Here is a 22304-nt window from a genome sequence, read left to right as displayed (position 1 = left end):
TGCCTTATATGCTGTTATTTGTTCGGATCTATGGTCTGTTGCCGACCGTATTTGGAAACCTTATGTGTTCAGGATTCTAAGCGTATGATTACGATATTATAACTAGCATGACAAGGAGATTTATACGTCTATCGTAAATAAAATCTTTCATATCTTAAATTCTCATCTCGGTACACCAAACGTCTGCTTGGGTGTACAAAACAAGAGGAAGATGACAACCTGAGCCTAAGAATGTGATGGGTCATACATTGGTTGTTACGCCTGTACCCGAAGCTATCACGCTGGCAGAAGTTCAGGAAGTGATGCGAACCATGATAGACTGGGAAAATAGAGGAAATGAGATGGATTACGATTCTGAATGATACCTATCGGAAGATATCATAAGAGAGATATCTTGCGTTTAGAATACGTCTGATAAAATAGCACTACGTCTATAGAAGTAGGGTACATCTGAATGTACACATTTGATTGGCGGGATGATAGAACGATTAGTGTAATTCCTAAAGTTTTCCTATCATCTAGAATGTCTATCACCAACCGAGTTTAAGCAGAATTGATGATTGAAGATATGCATGGAAGAAGTCCTAGTCGAGTCTAGGGAATTTTTTATGATTATTTGGACACACTCGTATGTGTTGAATTGTTTTGTGATTTTAGGACTTGGGGACTATGAGACAATACTTGGGACGAGTATGAGTCGGTGTGAAAGGTAGTAGATGCATATACTACCGGAAGCACAGGACTCACGCTTGGATCAGGGAAAGTCACAAGGTTACCAAGAAGCTAGTAATTGATACCGTTTTATTCAACTATGTTGTTACCATCGTTTCGGTAATGACTAAAAAGATTATTGATATTCCGACCCTAGTGGTCATATAGAATTGAGTCCGACTACGCCGAGTATGCTATGTGGTTTAGAAAATCAAGTTCGATGTAGCATCTGACTTAAGACGGAAGATTGGAATAAAAAGTGATCATTAGAGGTATCACGAAAAGTTGCTTGTAGCTAGAAATCCTACCTTTTAAAATGTGATTATATCACATTAGAACATGAAGGAATGTATAGTCTGTTTTGAAATATAACTATAAGAGACCTGAGTCTAAACGTGCACCACATGATGGTAGGTCATAATTTGGAGTCTAAACTGAGATAGAAAACAGATGCACGATCGAGTACTGCTTACAATCAATAAGTCTAAGAGATAGACTTGAAGGAATATTGAAGTTATAATTATTACCAAGGATGAAGAGATGACGTATGGAGTCATTATACGATCTCTGTTTCGTTGATGATTCCGGGACGTAATCATCCTAAGGGGGAGATAATTGTAACGCCCGTAGATCCGGGCAAGTCAATTTAGAGGCAATAAGTGTCGAAAATGACTTTTCGGCAAAATATTATTTATAAATTCGGGAGAAGTTCTGGATAAATCTATGATAATAGCCATCAAGAGCTAAGAATTGTCAGATTTCTGTAGGTGTTTTGGGTGCTGACCAGTTCACAATTGCCTTGATTTTGGAAGGGTCCACGTGAATTCCCTCTTGATTGACCACATGGCCTAGGAAATCTACCTTCCTGGTCCAAAATTCACATTTTGAGATCTTCGCATAAAGTTTCCCTATTCTCAGAGTTTGTAATACTTAACGAAGATGTTATCCATGCTCCTTTTTGCTTATTGAGTAAATAAGGATGTCGTCAATAAAGACTATGACGAATTTGTCTAGGTACGGATGACACACTCTGTTCATTAGGTCCATGAACACAACATGTGCATTCGTCAATCCGAAAGGCATCACTACAAACTCGTAACGACCATAACAAGTTCTGAACGCTGTTTTGGGAACATCCTCCTCTAAAATACGTAACTGGTGATACCCGGATCTCAAGTCTATCTTCGAGAAGTAGCTCACACCTTGAAGTTGGTTGAATAGAGCGTCAATGCGAGATAAAGGATAACGATTCTTGATGGTAAGTTTATTCAGCTCGCAATATTCTATGCACATGCGGAATGTTCCATCCTTTTTCTTCACGAACAAGACTGGTGCTCCCCATGGTGAGAAACTTGGTCTTATGAAGCCTTTACTAAGGAGTTCATTCAGCTGGCTGGATAATTCCTGCATTTCTGATAGTGCAAGACGATAGGGGGATTTGGCAATAGGGGTATCCCCAGGGATTAATTCGACTCTGAATTAAACATGTTGTTCGGGTGGCACTCCCGGGAGATCATCGGGAAATATGTCAGGAAAGTTGCAGACCTCAGGAATGCTCGTGATGTCTTTCACTTCTTGCTTTTTGTTTACTACATGAGCTAAGAAAGCACAATAATCCTTGAAAATATAATTTTGTGCCTTGATACAAGAAATGATCTGATGGTTAGATCCGGGTTTGTCGCCATAGATGATAAGAGTTTCATTATTTGGCAAGTTCAAACGTACGACTCTTTCGTAACATAGGATGTTAGCATGGTTAGAACACAACCAATCCATACCAAGAATGTCATCAAAACTTTTGATAGAGACCGATATATGGTCTATTGGGAAGGAAAAGTTATTCAAGGTAAGGGTACATCCTGTTTATATGTCGTTAGTGTATTCGGATTTCCCATTGGCCATTTATCTAAACGAGAATAAAGATATAAGAAATTTATATTTAAGCGATAATGTATCTTGTATGACATGACTTGTACTTGGTACTTCTATAATTACAAAGTATATACTAATTATATATAAATTGGAAAAATTTAGACCTTCGATTAAATGATCCTGCTCTAAATCCACAACCAAATAAGGAACAAGAAATAAAGCTAGATCACATATTCTAAGTCTATAAAACCTGAATTATATATAACTGTAATATATACTTAATATTTATAGCTTTACCGAAAATGAATTTATTTTCACCTATTTGTTCTTAGTATATAGTGCCTAAAATACTCATATAGTATTTTAAATTTGTGTTTTGCTCTAGAGTTTCTTCTGTATAAGTAGTTGGTAAGTTTTAGACTTGTTGCAACGCTACTATCACTCCCAAACACATGTCAGTCATATCTCAAACCAATATAGTTGATCAGGCTATATTAATTCCCGATATGGTTACATAATTGCCCAGGTTTGACTGCAATGTGCAACATCCAAATACTTTTGAGTTGTTATAACTATGATATTGTTCTTGTATGTATGAGTGTTAGTATACTTCTTGTAAAAATGTCTAAATTTTTAAAAGCATACTTTTAGTCAGAGCTCTCAGTCCCAAATGTATATATAGTTTGTATATCTTTTATGGATTGATATACTAAGTTCACCATAAACAATGCTCTGATACCAATCTATCACACCCCAAACCAAACGGAGGAAACGTCCGGGGGTGGAGGACTTCATTTGTAGTATCACAACACATGCATCATAATAATCAAAGTACAAACAACCATTGTATTTAAAAAGTATAAGTATTTACATGTGTTTAATCATTGTATATTGACACCAAAATAGTTACAACAAATACGATAGATATGACTCAAAAAGGCTTCATCTTCTCAAAAGCTTGGGGAGTATTTGTTTATTATTTCCCTGAGAATATAAGTAATTTGAAAAGAGAGTATCAACATAAAGTTGAGTGAGTGCATAAGTATTTATGTTTAAAAGTATGTTTTCTGTTCCTTGAATATGTAAACTGTTCCAGAAAATCCTATATTTTCTGCTATGTATAAAAAGTAGTTTTAATCCCATGAAACCGTTCTGTTTGTAAACCATTGTTCTGTGTTCGTATCCTTTTGTAAAATATGTATAAGTGAATGTGCCTGGCTCCACCAGCTGTTATTGTAAATTGTATCTCTGTAAACCAGTACTTTGAAAATATACTCATGTTTAGTTGAATATACACTAACATATTGTTAATATCTTTTTGATGAGTTATTATAACCATACTATGACTGGATGGCCTGAAACAAACAATTCGAAGGTGTTTAAACTGTTGATAACAATTGTCACTCATAGGCGTGTATGCCTGACTGTAGCTAGCAGCCTGAGTGCGGGTTTGTCAATTTACAATATAGATCTATACACACTTGTTTCGATCCCCGACTGGAGATTCTAGTTATAATGTTAGGACTTTAACTGTGTTGTTCAAATGAATAAACATCCTAAACATATTATCTCATAAAAAGCATATAAACATTACGTGTATAATGAAAACCCAATCATTCTGAAATAAATGATTGATAGTATTTTCCCTTGTCTTGTATACTCTAAATGTACTTTCATGTTGTATACCCTTGTTTAGTTTTGAATCAAACTGTTGTTCTTGTATAATAGTATAAATCCATGTTCTTGTAAAATAATGTACTGTAGTATACTTGACTCATGAGTTTGTGTTCCAAAATCATAAATTATACCTATTATAATTCATATGTACTTTCTGTAATGATACTAATTGTTCATGAATGCAACCCCTTGCTCGACATGTTACAAAGGGTATTTGAAACTAAATGAAATAACTTTTATATTTATATGTATATACAAAATATATAACTAAAATTGAAATGACAGTCGGACAAATAACCGATACTCCAAATCCACATCCGCACAAGGAAAAGGAAATAAAGTGAGTTATCACTCCTAAGTCTTTTAAATCTTATATATATATATATATATATATATATATATATATATATATATATATATATATATATATATATATATATATATGTATATATGATTTTTGGGGAAAAACTATAAGTTTATAAAAGAGTTTAATATTTTGAAATACTTTTGATAACTTGATGTCATTTTATCACAATTTGAAACGATGTAATCTGAAAATAATTGAAATTCATTTATTTGTAACACAAAATCTTTGTGTTAGACTTGTATTCCCCCCCCCCCCCCCCCCCCCCCCGACCCCTTAATATAGTAAAAACTATGAAAATACGGGGGTATGAACTCACTTGATAAGTAGGGATTCGGGCAGCTGTTCGTTTTTAAGAATGACTTTTCTTGATGTAACTACAAGTTTTTGGTGAAAAACCGGGCTTCACGTGGGCAGTGTTTTGACTGGAAGAGATATTTTTCTCGGGAATTTTGGGGCTTGGAGCTTCCTTCAGATGTTCGATATGTAACCGAGGTTTCAGGGTAGCTTAGAGATGTTAGAATGTGTGGAGAAAGGAGAGAGGTTTTGGAAAAAGTAAACAAAACCCGGAGGTCTCGCATCCTATTTATAGGAGGGCTTCTGGCCTCAGTACGCTGGGCGTAATTATCACGTGGCGTACTAGTGAAATCACTAGTTCGCTGGCTATGCTTCGTGTACGCGGGGCGTACTAGTTGGATCCTTTTCTTAACGTCGAAGGTGGCAAGGCTACGAGGCACGCTTCGATGCTAGACTCATCACGCCGAGTGTAATCTTCTTATGCGTGGCATACTCCCTTCGATCATATCCGAAGACACGTCACGTGTCGCATGCATGGGATAAAGCGACGTGGGTAATTTTTACTACTAATCCTAGTTTTCAACTTTGACTTAAGTTCCTATGAGACTCTGACCTAATTTCTACTACTAGGTCAAGTGTATGATATATCTACATGAATGTACATAGATGCTAGAGTCAAAGAATGACCCAAATTTGGATAGTTGTTACAGCTAAAGTAGCTCTAGAATTCATGTATCAATGTGAAATCTAAGCACACTATCTCTCGTTTCTCATTTTTTCCAAGTTTCTAGTAGGTTATAACTTAGCTTCTAGTTACTAATGCTAGAATGTGTCATGCCTACACGTGAAACTAAGTTTATTCAAATCTAGGACTATATCGAATTTTGACGATTGTTACAAAAATTAATAAGCCTCCATCTCGAACATAGAGACTCAAGTTAGGCAATTGTCAAAACTAGTCCAAGAACATTTAATTCCTAGAAATTCCGAACCGCAACCAAAACCATATGTGATGGCAATATCCGCTAAAAAAGAAACTATTTTTGTGCCTCTGGTGACCCTTGAAGCAGCCACTAAACCTGCCAATCAACAACCGAAATAAGTGAAGGAAGAATAGAAAATTGCTTCTGCCCAGGTTTCATGACATGATGTCACATGATGGCGAGTACAAGAAGGCTCTAAAATGTCTTAGGTTAAGCCTTATTAACCACCACTTCCTTATCCTTCTCGAGCCAATCATCACCCACTGGAATAAGAGCATAGGAGGTTATTAGAGCAAGTGAGGTGGCTTTCGATTAAAATGTCATTTATCGAGGCAATAAAAAAATGCCAAAATACATGAAGTTCCTAAGAGATCTTATAAACAATCGGGAGGAATTGGAGAAAATTTTGAAGGTTGTCCTCAATGAACGTTGTTCGGCTGTAGTGATAGAAGGACTACCACTTAAGATTGGAGATTCGGGGTGTCTAACTTTACCTTGCAAGTTCGGGAATTCGACAACGACAAGTTCTTTGGCCTACTCGAGGGCGAGTATTAATCTAATGCTTCTTTCATTTTATAGGAAACTCGAATTACCCAAGTTAAAGGCTACAATGATAGCTATTTGTATGGTGGAGCGATCAACTACCTAACCTCAAGGCATTATCGAAGATTTATTGGTGAAGGTAAGGAAGTTTTTATTTTTTGCATTTTATAGAAAACAAAATTATACAATGTGAAAAACAGTTAACAATTAATAGGGTACATGCATCCTATAAAATATCTATGTCATACGCCTTGATAGCAACATACAATGAACAACTAAGCTACTCATAAAGCCTAGTGTAATTCGAAAATTGCAAGGTTAAGATGACATACCTTTTGAATTGTAATTGTAAACAAATCAAATCAATCCTTATAGTTGTAGAGCTTAGAAAGACTAGCACCAAAGAGATGATACGTCAAATGGTTTGTACCCAATCTCTAGAAACAAAAACACAAGAGGAAAGAGGATGGTATAACAGAATTTCGGCTCTGGTAAGGAATCCTTGGATAACCCTAATTTGAATATAATAATAATATCTCAAATTAGGCAGGTATCTAATCCTTTTACTTATCCTTAGAGGCATCCTAGAAGCCATAGAAGACTCCACAAAATCGTCCCCATGAGGAAGGTTCTAGAAGCTCTTCATTACTCAACTTTTGAATAATATCACATTTAGTCCCTACACTTCCAATTAAGTTATGATTAATTCTAAATTAATAATTACTATTACTAATTAATATGTTAATCATACAATATATTAATAAATCATTCATTTCAATTTCCAATTAATTTATTATTTATATAATAAACTAACAAATTATCCTTTCTCTCCATATGCAATTCTTTTCAGTTGCTAATTCTGAGGGCCACCCAAAAATGACTTTTCTTTCATTTCAAGAATATACTAATCTAGTTATTGGCTTAGACACCTTAATCTAATAGTCTGCCACTTGGGTAAGTTTGTAACTATAATTGCAAGTATAAATATTTAAGCAAACAACAATGTGTGCTTTCCAAATCCACTGCCAAACTCTTATTCAGATCAGCCATCAACCTTAAGATAAGTGATCGGCTATTCCTTCGTTCTCAAGATATCATATGGACACGAGGCATGAATCAGAATCAATGTCATTGTATAAGACTATGTTTCTCGATATCCTAATTTATAAAGACTTTATTGGACTTTAATTGAACATATCAATTAGTCCTGGCTGTGCCCATCACTATATATAGTCAACATTAAATTATCGAGGGCCCCAAAGATATCGCTTTTTTCCTGTTAGGAAAAAAAATGAACAAATAAACTTTGACTACATTGTTGTAACCTTTACTCAACATATCATATATGATATTACGCTTTATAACATCAATTTACTATTGCGTTTATGTAATACCAATACACAACTGATTCTTACATTACAACTTATGTATCTCCAGTTGAAGAACATAATATATTATCGTCTTAGAATTACTCATGACAAGATCCATTAAGTAATCTCTAAGCATGAGTTTATCCAATACTTAAAATTCATATTTTCAAAGTATCCATGAATATTGTAGCAATTTCAATTGCGACATCTTAACCTCAATCGACAATCCACAATCAACTCATGATAATATTGATTTACTTACTTCCAAAAGTATGATCGACCGTGGAAGTTTGAATAATTCAAATTACTCGGGAAGTATAAACATGAAAAAAGAAACACAAGAATAAATAATTTAATAAAGCAGTACGATACTCACAAATAATTCTCTATTAATCATTCACGAAATCAATTAAGTTTATTTTGTTATACGGTTTAAACATCAACTAATTACTAAAACTAATATCGTCTCTCAAACATATGCTCCTGGAATGCTGAAATGTTTGACTATCCTCTAATGATACTCTCTTCACCAGAAGGTTTCCTTCTTCTACCCGATGTCGAATATAATGGTACTATCTGTCGATATGCTTGGATTTGGCATGATCATTTGGTTCTTTTGTTAAAGCAACCACACTTTAATTATCACAAAAGAGTCCTATTAGTTCCTGAATAGTTGGAACGACTTCGAGATCTCTGATAAATTTCTTCAACCAAGCCGCTTCTTTCGATGCTTTACTTGCTGCAATGTACTCTGACTCACAGGTGGAATCATCCACAATGTCTTGCTTAGAACTCTTCTAAGTATTCGTTCTGTCATTTAACAAGAACGCCCAACTAGACTGTGTTGTATTGGTCTGTTTGAAAGTTGGAGTCACTATAACCACTTACATTAGCGTATCACTGCCATCAAGAACTAGGAGCATGTATTTCGTTCTTCGCAGATACTTAAGAATATTCTTCACCGTAATCCAATGGGATTTGCCAGGATTTCCCTGAAATTGACTAACCATGCTCAAAGCATAAGACACGTCAGGGTGAGTACATTTCATTGCATACATGATTGATCCTACAGCCAAAGCATATAGAACTCGACTCATGTAAGTTATTTCTTCATCAGTGTTGGGACTTTGAGTCTCACTCAACTTCATAGCACTATGAATATGCAGTTCTCCTTTCTTTGAATTCTCCATACTAAAACGATTTAGTATTTTATCCAAATATGTACTCTAGCTAAGACAAATAAGACGATTCTTTCTATCCTGATGAATCCTTATTTCCAGAATATAGGTCGCTCCCCCTAGATCCTTCATAGTGAAACACCTTCCAAGCCAAGACTTAACTTCTTGCAAAGTCGAAACGTTGTTTCCTACAAGGAGTATTTCGTCAACATACAACACTAGGAAAGTTACTATAATCTCACTAGGTTTGACATATACACATGACTCATCTTCTATTCTAGAGAACCCGAATTCTTTGAATTTAGCATGGAAGCAAAAGTTCTAGCTACGAGGTATTTCTTTCAATCCGTAAATGGATTTATCAAGCTTACACACTCTATCAGGAAACTTGGCATATAAAAAACCCTCTGGATGACTCATGTTGACGTCCTCAGATAACTTCCCGTTAAAAAGGCGATTTTAACATCCATCTTCCAAATTTCATAATCATAAAATCAAGCTATAGCAAGCATAATACTAATATATTTTATCTTAGCTATTGGTGAAAAGGTCTCACTATAGTTAATCCCTTGGTTTTGAGTAAAGCCCTTTGCAACCAACATAGTTTTGAAAATGTGCACTTTCCCATCCATGTTGGTCTTCTTCTTGAAGATCCATTTGCACACAACTGTCTTTTGACCAGGTACGCAATCAACCAAGTTCCACACTTCGTTATCATACATGGACTGGATCTCACTCTTAATTGGCTCCGTCAATCAAGCAGCCTTAGGGTCTACTATTGCTTCCTTGTAGTCAACTGGCTCATCTAAATTTACCAGTATCCTATCACTGATAAACGTGTCACCATCTGACGTAATATGGAAACCATAGAACGTAGGCGACATGCTAACTCTACTAGATCGACGAAGAGGTAATGAGTTGTCAACTGGAATTCCTTCCTTAGGTTGAGTGCTAGTGTTGTCAGAGGTTCTATCAGTGGATGAATCTTGAATTTCTTCAAGATGAATAACACTCCCACTATCCTTTTTGAATATGAGATCTCTCTGACGAAATACTCCTCTCCGAGCTAAAAAAACCACGTTCTCAGTAAGTCTGTAGAACAAGTATCCAAACGAATTTTGTGGGTAGCCAATGAAATAACACTTCTTAGCTCTGGGTTCGAGTTTGTCATGAGTTTTTTTGTCTTACGAGTGCTTCACAAACCCATACCTTGATATATGCGAGTGAGGGATCTTTCCATGTCTACATCTCATGAGGTGTTTTGGCAACCTTCTTTGTTGAAACAAGATTCATGATATGGGTATTTGTCTCTAAGGCATACCCCCATAGATGAATAGGAAGAGAAGATCGACTCATCTTGGAATAAACCATATCTAGTAAGGTTTGATTATGCCTCTCAACCACACCATTAAGTTGTGGTGTTTTAGGAGGAGTCAATTGGGAAACAATTCCACATTCTTTGAAATAGTCGTGGAACTCGATAGTAAGATACTACCTCTGTCAATTCTAAGCATCTTTATCTTCCTGTCCAATTGATTCTCAATTTTCATGCCTAAACTCTTGGAACTTTTCAAATGTTTCTGATTTATGTTTGATCAAGTAGATAACCATATCTACTATAATCATCCGTAAATGTCACATAATATCGATTAACATATGTCGTGGCGGATATGAATGGGCCATATACATCTGTATGGATGAGGTCCAATAGCCCTTCACCTCTTTCGCATGTTCCAGTGAAATGTGATTTTGTCATATTTCCCATGAGACAAGATTCACACACATTATATGTCCTTAGATCAAATGATTCAAACACTCCATCCTTTTAGAGTTGGGTGATGTGTTTCTTATTTATGTGCCTAAGACAACAATTCCACAAACATGCCTTGTCGACACCATTGGACATATCAATATGAAACACATTATTGCCTAATTTATCAACACAAATCATAGGTTCATACACTCCATTACAAGTTAAAGCTTTAAACATAAAAACACCATTTTTGAAAGTAGAAATTGAACCAATATCATTATCAAAAGAGTATTTAAAACATTGTCGGAACAATGCATGAACATAAATAATGTTTCGTGTCATTTCTGATGAGTAACAATAATTCAACAAATCGACCCTAAGCATAAGTTCATAAGTAACAATCTTGGTAACAAGTGAAGATCACCTATTCCCCATGATCAAGTTTAGCCTTCCATGCTTTACTTCCTCACTTTTTCTTAGTACCTGCAAATCAGAGCAAATATGGAAACCACATCCTGTATCAAGAACCCAAGCATAAGAAAGTTGTGTATTGTTGACTTGGATAGTGTATATACCTAACGAGGACGGTTTGATCTTTCCATCCCTCAAGTCCTACAAATACTATAACATCCCAAATTTCAAGACCAAAAACTTCATTTAAAATTTAAAGATTTATAAAGCAGATTACTGAAAATGCCATCAATGTTATCTCATATCATGAAAACCATAAGTCAACCATCTCAAAAACATATCATAGGAAAATAATGTCAGAGTTAAAATCCCAAGAATCTTATGTGCTGAAAATCATGTGTGTGATGCGCTGCCATCGTGCCAACTCCTCTCCCTTCGAAGAAGAAGGACCTGAAACAAAACTAAAAAACTGTAAGCACAAAGCTTAGTGAGTTCTGTTGGATTAGTGTCTAAGTCCATAACTATTTTTGTATGTACTTGACCCGATTATGAGCATGGTCCTTTTGGGTTGCCTTCACCATAGCAATATGTAGGATGAATTAAGGAGAGAAATGATTAATTATGATTTATTAATATATTATGAGAATGATATATTAAAGGAGAAATCATAATGTTTAATTAATATTAGTCAAAGAATTAATTTTGTGGCTAAAGGAGATTAATTAAACTTAGGGGACTAGAGTTGTAATTATAAGATAATTACATAGATGGGCTTATGGACTCCATAGAAGGTGGAGTGGATGGATTCTATGGGGAAACCCATTAGAAATCGTCCAAGGCTTCTAAAGAAGGAGTCCATGGGCTGCTAAGGGCTCAAGCAGTCAAATTAGGGTTTCCTTGTAAGATAACCCTAATTGCCTACCTATTTAAGGAGCCCCTAAGCCCAAAAAACATGGTAAATGATTCCCTTAGGGTTTCTGGATGATTTTGGGTGCTCCTCTCTCTTCTCTCTTCATCCAAGTTGCTTAGTGGTGTTTGTGACTCCATTAGAGGTGCAACACTTGAGGCACTAAGCTTTCTGAAGCCAAGGATTAATTTTTATTGCTATATAACAATCAAAGGTAAGATCTAAACCCTAATTTCAATTATAGTTTATTAGATCTAGGGTTTATGGCTTCGGATAATCAATTGCATGTTCATTAGACAAACTAGATCCAAAGCTATTAGGGTTTGCATGTACACCATAGGATTGATGTATTGCTTAAAACCCATCAAGTTCCCCCATCATACCACATACCATACAATAACATACTGTCTAACATGTTCGGGTACTGGACTACCCATTCAGTCTCTTTCAACCGGTAACACCTCGCATATCAGGGTGCTGGCCTATCCCTTCGGTATCTTTCAACAAGTAACTTGCCTAACATATCAAGGTGCTGTCCTACCCCTTCATTCCTTTCAACCGGTACCTTGCCTAGCATATCCGGGTGCTGGCATACCCCTTCGACCCTGTTGACCGGTACTTGGGTCTATCTTACCCCTCCTACCTTTATCACATAATATCATAGTATACTAGAAAATAAAGCATAACAAATAGTGACATACCAGATAAATATCACAAAAACAATCATCTCTACTATAACTCTTACTAGTGGGCCGACATTGGTGCCTTCGACCTACTTCTACTGGAAGGTAACTCACCTCAAATGTCGTGTAGTAGCTAAACTGTCCTCGATTCTTGGATCAACTCCTCTCAAACTCATACACATAAAAATCTCCTTTAATTACCCTTTCATACTCATAACCCCTTTAAGGGTCAACTCTGGTTAAGGGTCAAAGTCAAAGTCAACATCCTAGTCAAAGTCAACATTCAGGTTAAAGTCAACATCCTGGTTGACTCAACTCGCTGATTTGGTCCATCAACTCGTCGAGTTCCATGATCCACAAAACCATGGAAATCTCGATCCAACTCATCGAGTTCTTTCATGAACTCGTCGAGTTCCTCTTCATAACAGAGTCGGGACATTTCACTCGCAACTCACCGAGTTCCTCCTTGAACTCTTTGAGTTCTTCAATCTTCCAAAATCCAGAAACCATGTCCAAATCACTAAGTCATCTCCTAGACTTAAAGAGTTTGTCCAGTCACAATAAAGGTTGGGGGACCATGACCTAACTCGCCGAGTCGTATGAACAACTCATCGAGTTCTCCATAGTCTAAACCCATTCAGTTGTTTCCAGTCGGGTTCAATGCTTCCAAACCATAGATCTAGTCCCCTTGGACTAAGTTACCACGTAAACTTGCTAACTTTACATCCATGCATGGTGTCAAGAAGTTAGAAACACCAAAACTAAGCTATATAAGGGATCTAGGGCATAGGGAAGGGCCAAGGCTTGACAAAGTTGGCAACTTTAAGCCTCATAAGCTCATGAGTGTCTAGATCTAAATTCAAAACCTCATGATACACTCAAATCCTGAAAATGACTTCAATATGGCCCAAAAGTAACAAATACAACCCTAAATGAAGATATAAGCAACGGAAAGCCAAGGTATCAACTTTATACCTCAAATGAGTCAGAAGTGCAGCTCAACTTCGGGATCTACTGGCTTCCTCTTGAATCCCCAAGCTTCTCCTTCCTTCTCAAGCTTCAAAATCTCCAAGAACACACAACACTTATTCAAAAACACTGAAAGGTGGATTAGGGTTTCGTTGTTAGGGTTTGGGGTGATGGACGTTGCAAATGAGGCCATCCTTTGGAGGTTAAGGTACTTAAATAGGGTGCAAAACCCTGAAAATTAGGGTTTCACTTTGGTAGCCCTACTTGTCGTGTTGAGGCTCTCAACTCGTCGAGTAGACTTCAAGTCTCGCGTCCAAATTCTATTCCTACTCGACAAGTTGGGGCCTCCAACTCGTCGAGTCCTTTTACAAAAATGACTAATTTGGTTTCAAATACATATCAGAATCCGGGCATTACAAGTATTTAGGGAAACTTCTTCTCCAATGACCCTTTTGCCATAATGGAAGCAAGTGGCCTCTTTTGGATCACTGATCACAAGAACATCAAAGTTACGCTTCGTCTTGGACCCACTGTTAGACCCTCCAGTATGGACCTTCCCTTTCCTATTGGATTGAGAAGGATCCTTCCCATTTTTCCCTTTATCATATAGCTTCGTGAGTGAGCCCTACTATCGATTTGACTGACTTGTCTTATACATATAATATATTAGTTTTTAATCATATATAGTATATGGCGTATTTTAAATCTTTTAAAAATATAATGTTTAAATGTTAATTATCTAAATTATCATATAATTAACTAATCAATTTAAACATATTATGAAATTATAATTATCCTTAAATTAAATTAATATTAAATTATTTAATAAATTCACAAGAGATGATTCAGTTTAATTTATCTAATTAAAAATTATCCACTGAGGTTATCTCCTAATATTTAGGGTTTTACGGATTATCACATAAGGAATTCAGAACTCGGAATCTAAAAGAATCAATACAAGATATTCACCAAAAATAACACCATAAATCTGATTATGGAGATAATAACCAAAAATCTAGAAAATATTGTGCTCACGTCATGACATCTAATTGTAACGTCGTGAGATCAGTGTTTTTGTGAAAAATTTGTTTCTTTTATTCAACTCATGTGAAATCAATGTTTGACAAGCCTAAACTTTGATACCACCATTGAGTTTTATAGAAAACAAAATTATATAATGCGGAAAATAATTAACAATTAATAGGGTACATGCATCCTATAAAGGACCTATACCACACACCTTGATAGCAACATACAATGAACAACTAAACTACCTAAATCCTAATGTAATTTGAAAATTTCAAGGTTAAGATGACATACTTTTTGAATTGTTATTGTAAACAAATCAAATTAATCCTTGTAGTTGTAGAGCTTGGAAAGAATAGCACCAAAGAGATGGTGCATCAAATGGTTTGTACTCAAACCCTAACAACAAGAACACAAGAGGAGAGAGGATGGTATAGCAAAATTTTAACCCTGGAGAGAGGTTTGTACCCAAATATCTAACCCTTTTACTTATCCTCCAAGGCATCCTAGAAGCCTTAGAAGAATCCACAAAATCATCCCCATGAGGGAGGTCCAAGAAGCTCTTCATTCCTTAACTTTTGAACAATGTCACATTTATTACCTACAATTGCAATTAATTTAACTAATCCCAAAATTAATTCCAATTAATTTCTGCTTAATTCTAAATTAATAATTACCATTGCTAATTAATATATTAATCATATAATATTAATAAATCATTTATTCCAATTTCCAATTAATTTATTATTCATATAATAACTAAGAAATTATCCTTTCTCTCCAAATGCAATTCTTTTCAGTTGCTAGTTCTGAGGGCAACCCAAAACAGACTTTGCTTTCATTTCAAAACTATACTAATTTAGTTATTGGCTCAGACACCTTAATCCAACAATATTCCTTGTTGATTTTGTTGTTCTTTACATGAAGGAGGATGAAGACTTGCAAACCATTGTAGGAAGTCCTTTCCTATGCACAACTCATACCCTAGTAAACATCCACGATTCCAAAGTTACATTACGAGTGGGGGACGAAGAGATTACCTTCAGAGTCAATAAAAAGTCCATAACTTCGAAAGAAAGTAATGTCATAATTTTCATGGATAGAGTGGATGAAGTAATTCATGAAGAAGATAATGAATTTGAGGAGTTGGTGTAACATCCCCCCCTCTGGCACGTATCACAATATTGTCCTCTTTGGGCCACTCGGCACGAGGACTTCCCAGGAGGTCACCCACCCCGGTACTACTCCCGCCCGAGCACGCTTAACTGCAGAGTTCTTATGGGATCTGCTGCCCTCACGGCTTTAAAACGCGTTGTGACAAGGAAGGTATCCACACCCCTTATAAGGAGATGTTTTGTTCTCCTTCCAAGCCGATGTAGGATCAGGTGCAACCCATCTTCACCCCCCATTATAGGGTTCGACGTCCCTGTCGAACACATCGACCCGTGCCCTAGCTCTGATACCATTTGTAACACCCCCCTCTGGCACGTATCACAATATTGTCCGCTTTGGGCCACTCGGCACGAGGACTTCCCAGGGGGTAAGGTGGGTTGCACCTGAACCTACATCGGTTTGGAAGGAGAACGAAACATCTCCTTATAAGGGGTGTGGATACCTTCCTTGTCACAACGCGTTTTAAAGCCGTGAGGGCAGCAGATCCCATAAGAACTCTACAGTTAAGCGTGCTCGGGCGGGAGTAGTACCAGGATGGGTGACCCCCTGGGAAGTCCTCGTGTCGAGTGGCCCAAAGCGGACAATATTGTGATACGTGCCATAGGGGGGTGTTACAGTTGGAGAGATTGATGGAGGAGGAGTTACGAACATAGGAGAAGCCTAAACAACAAAAAGATGTAAAACTTATAAATCCACGAGCCTCAAATCCCATGATATTTGAAGTGTTTGCACTCACTACGCCTAAGGTGGATTTTGAGGAGACAAATAAAGAAGAAAAGCACAGTGATAAAGAGGAAGACGAGTAAATAGAGGAACCCGATAAAGACAAAATGAAGGCTAATATGGATGGAAAAACTTTAGGAGTCAAGCGTAAGCACGATGCAAGTGACAACCCGAGAAAGAAAGAGAATTCAAAGAAAGTATACAGAAGACGGGTTGCAGCGTACAAAAGGAAACAAATCGAATTAATGGATAACAGAGAGATTTAGCTCCCAACCAGCACAACGTAGAGCAAGAAGGAGTCCGACTCATGACTCCTACAAAAAAGTGCTTCTAGGAGGCAAACCGTATTTGGTTTGCATTTTCTTTTCTTCTACTTTTAGTTATTTTTTTATATTTTTTTCTAGTATTAGTCACTTGTTTATTCTCTGTTTTTAATCAAGAACGGGGTAATAGGAGTATATGGTGAAGGTTTTTATCAAATTTTGTAATTTTTTTTTTAGGTTTTTGGAATTAATCTGCACCCATGACGTAGACATCTTTGCCCATGACGTGGGATTCGAATAATCCCTAATTTCTTATACTCATTCTCACAACATGACTGTTACATCCCGAAAACCATGATAAAATTTTTCATTTTTATATAAAACATTTCCACAAAACCACTATATGTAAACCATTTTTTTCAAATTAAATCCATAGAATCAGAGCATCAAAACACTCTCAAAACATAAATTAGCAGGAGGATGTGTACAATCATGCCTTTGCCGTTCCCCGATTATCTGATGTAACTGAAACCATTGAAATAAAAAAAATATATATAAGCCAAAGCTTAGTGATTTCCCCCCAAAATACCACACACAACAGAACATAAACAATACATGCTCATTGGGCCCACTGTATAAAACTGGATTGCCCCTGGGACATTAGTCTCCCGAATGGATTACCTGTTGGATTAGATGTCTAAGCCCATAACTATTATTGGTATGTACTTGACCTGAGAGTAGCATGGTGCATTTGGGTTGCATATCATCAGGGCAATTTGTTAGGATGGACTTTTGAGAGAAGATGTTATATATGATTTATTAATATATTATGAGTTATAATATATTAATATGTAATCATATGTTGTAATTAGTATTGATCAAGAATTAATTTAGTGATCACAAGAGACTAATTAAATCTATGGGGACTAGTTATGTCAATTAGTTATATTTATATGTGTTGAGCTTATGATCCATGTTGGACCAAGTTTATGTATGGATACATCAAGAGTTGGGCCACATGAACCATGGATCATTAAACCCATGGGTATGGATTTGGGTTATGGGTTATACCCATGACTCTTGGATTCCTCACACATATAAATAGATGCTTCTAGCCCAAAAGTCATGATTTACTCTAGTCTTAGAGTTCATGGAGTTTTTGGGTGCATGGAGATTCTCTCTCAAGTTCATTCTTTGTCCATGATGTGTTTTGATTCCACTTGAGGCTTCCATAGTATTGGGGCCAATCTCTTAAGGCTAGATACATCAAGACTTCAAGCTCCACAATAAGGTATGTTATCCTAACTAGACTCTTGTGTTGTATATGATAATTGTATGCTTGTTATAGGTAATACCTTGGAAAGTTCATAATTGCATGTATAATAGAGAAAACATAGACCCAAGGTATTTAGGGTTGCATGAACACCTTAGGAGTGTTAGAATGCTCAAAACCCAATAGTGGTATCAGAGCTTAGACTTGTTTTCACTTATACTTGATGCAAATTGGTTGAAAATCAAATTTTGGTGTTGTCTGCACAGTAGACTCGCCGAGTCCATGGAGGGACTCGACGAGTCCAAGTGTAAACTCATCCAACTCGCCGAGTTGGTTCGTGCACTCGATGAGTTGGAACCCCAAATAGCATATCTTCGAGTTTTGGTGCTAGAATTGGTTTAGAATAATTACCTTTAACTTTTTTGGACTTATAAAACCTATTTTTTAAGTGGTAATGATTATGCTAAATCAATTTCAATGCTATAATCAAAGTTTCAAGTTTTATATGTGTTTATGTAATTCTTGTAAAATGTTGATTATGAATGTTTATACTTATGAGTTTTGGTAGATCATAGGAATTATGTGCAAATTGTTTGTTAGTATAATTCTTGATCTCAAGGAAATTGTATGGAGTCCATAACTTGTCCTCAAATTATGGATTACCAAGAGTTTTATGTTTCCTTGATTTATGAGTTAGTTTAGATTAATGAAAAAAAATTGTGGTTTAGTTGTTTTCAATCCAAATTAATCTAGAGTTAGTTCATAAAATATGTTTTTGTAACTTATCTTCAAGTTATATGAAAAGCCATATTTATGAATCTTAAAACTCATAAATGTGTCATAGGTTACATAAAAGATGAAGAGTCTTTTTCATTAAATGGTTTTATGACTCCATAACTTGTCCTCAAGTTATGGATGTTGAAAAGTCACTTCCTTAAAATTGCTATTAAAAGATAAGGAGTTACATAAAAATGAGAGTCTTCATTTTAATGTACATTAAACTCATAAGTTATGAAATGAAAAGTCTTGAATAGTTTCAAAACTTGCCCTCAAGTTTTGGAATTTGTAAAGTCACATTTGTAAAGTCACCCCATGTACACTTCAATTCCAAACCCTAGAATTTTAAAAGGTTAAAATTCAAACTTTATGGACTTCATTAAATTAATTAAAGTGTTTAATTAAAAGAGTTAATACTTCCATAAAGACATGGTTTAAGTTTAATTAAATTAATAGTATAGTTTAATTAATAGATTAAACCACTAAGTATTTTAAGCGTTTAAAATACACCCTTATACTATTATTATAATTTTAATTATATAGATATGTATAAGATAAAGTCAATCTTACCATTAGTAGGCCTCATTCACAAAGCCGGTCTATAAGGTGGGTATAAGGTTACTGCCTATAAAATGGCGGTTTAATGGGTGTCCACTCTCACCCACCGCTTCCTTGACTGGTGGAGGGTCGTTAGCCGAATGGGTAGGAAAGGACTATAATTCTCCCTTCATTAAAAGTATAATGATAAATACTAATTAACTAAACACTTATAAATTCCCAATCTTAGTTACTTAGGAAAATGTGAAATAGGTGCTAACCCATGAAATTACACTTTGTACCTTACCAAGTCGTTAATGGAGCGTGTGTGGTTAACCGGCACACTAATAAGGACTAGTAAGAGTGACAAAGGGTAACTTGACTTTATTATACATCGGTGGAGCGTGTGTGGTTAACCGGCACATCGATTAGGTGATAAATTTAAGGGTTCCAAGTCAATTTACATGGTTATTCACACCTTGTTTGTGATCCTCGGCATCCCAGTCACAAACTTGAGAGGGCACAATCGAGATTCAAACATGCCATTGAAAGTTCAATGTATCTCAAAAGATCTAGGAGTTTCAAATCCAATTACAACTTAATTATATTTCGTTTTTCATGGTGGAAATTGGTAAATTGTCATTTACATACCTTCATATATTTTATAATTTGGATTACGACATCCATCTTCCAGTTATAAATAGGTTGTTGGATCCTAGCCTTAATATTTCATATTGGGTGTTATATTAAGGACTTTAAATCAACTAACTTGAATTTCTCCCTTATAGATGTCTTCTTCAGACAACTATGGTCTTCCTTAATCTTTAGGAACAAGCTATCCTAATGAAGATGATATCCCAAATGGCAATCAAGGTGAAAGATCAATCCCTTTGTTGTGCATTAGTGGGACTGGAAATCATACTTCACTTCTTCCACCTCTTCCAATAAATCTCCCTATCCCACAAGTTTCAAGAATTCATAAGTTCTAAGTCACTTATTCCCTATTGGCAAACAAAGTCTATATGTGCTTGAGTCTTGGAGATTAAGTCACATATTGACAAGCCGGGAGAGTCGGGTGTTGAAGTCTCGAGGTAGGTGGTTATTGAAGTGGTTCTTCAGTCACTCCATGACGACATATCACGACATGATCCTTCAATGATCTTACCTATTTGCTTGATGATGCTGAATTAGAAATGATTGGGAGCATTGGTAAAGCAAATTAGATTGGAAGATCTACTTCCCAAACTTTAATGTACATTAACAATGATAACACTAGAAGTCCAGAAAAAATTTCTCTTCCCAATGGCAGCCATGGTCAATTCGTTTGACCCAATGGCAAAGAGAAAGGTTAAGTATGTGATAGACTAGTGTACCATTTCCAAAGAGTCCATATGTTTCTTTTTTCCAAAAAAGGGGGCATCAGTTGCGAAGCTGCCAAATTTACCTGAAACCTCATAAGGATGGTAAAGTCAAAAGTTTGACTCTACTTCAGGTAAAGTCCGTTATTGTGACATCCCTAAAATCACGGCCAGAAAAGACCGGTTTTGTTTATACTTTATTTCAAAATCAGAGTAACCTTTTAAAAAGAGTTGCAGAATTTATCCCAAAACAAAATATGATAAATATTTATCAAAAGCATTTCCATAGAAATGTATTTCATTAAAAAGACTCGGGATGTCATGTTCGATATAGTACATAAGTATAAACAATACAACATAGGCCTTACTACATTATTCCGTATTTACAGGCCTAAAATCCATTAATCTTTCATCCCAAGACATCACATCTATGCTCATGCGCCACTACCTATAATACAAGAAACTGAGTGGGTCAGGCTTGGGAGCCTGGTGAGCACATAGGGTTTTCAACCCACAATAAATAAGTTTATTAACTTTATCAAACCAAACAAACCAGATTACCCGTTCCCGTTATCCTCACTTTACGTCCCTAAACACCTATCATAAGGGACCTAGCCTAAGGATCATCATCGGGATGGACACCACTGCTAAGGGGGTTCCTTAGCAATAAATGTCCCAAAGGCAACCATGTGGGGAATGGAGTACACCGATGAACACATCGTTCACAAACACCTACAGGTTGCGAGCCTGTTAGTGTTCCACTGGACTGTTTAGAAGAGTTCGTGGTCGTCATCTATACTCCGCTAGATGACTGGATCAACAACAACAACATCGAGGCCTCTCATCATTTTATCACACATCACCTGTTACATCTACCCATCTTTTACCCCAACATTTTCGTAGATATAAAATACATATACCGTTTAAATCATTGAAAACATGTATAAAAACGTTCATCCAGCATAGATAGCAAGTAGTCAGATAATATGCACACATAGCACGTAATTTATATAAAATACTTCATATCTATGTGTAATATGAAAGTAACTATGCACTCACCTGAAAAGGTGGTGATCCTGCACTCGGACAGCGCTTCGATACTCTCAAAATAATTTTACTTCGATAAAACCTAGTATCAATACCACTAGGGTTTAGTCTAACATCAACCATGACTAATTAATAGTCTAGCTATTATTATTATTATATAAGCGTTAAAAAACACTCTATATAACTCATAATAATAGCCCAAATAATTATTTTTTGGTCCTAATTATGTTACTATATTAAAACATAAGCTATACTAAAGACAGGTTAGGCGTAGCTCACTTACAGCGGGTTTTTCTCAAAACCGGGCTTTGCTGGAGCAGCGTTTCCGAGCCGATAGGCTATTTTTCGGGACTCCGGGAGCCTTGGGGCTTCCTTCAGGTGCTAGGGGGTTTACCTAGGCTTTAGGGGG

This window comes from Lactuca saligna, chromosome 5, assembly GCF_052625555.1.
Source record: "Lactuca saligna cultivar CGN05327 chromosome 5, ASM5262555v1, whole genome shotgun sequence".
In the NCBI taxonomy this organism is placed as follows: domain Eukaryota; kingdom Viridiplantae; phylum Streptophyta; class Magnoliopsida; order Asterales; family Asteraceae; genus Lactuca; species Lactuca saligna.
This window is presented reverse-complemented; position numbering follows the sequence as displayed.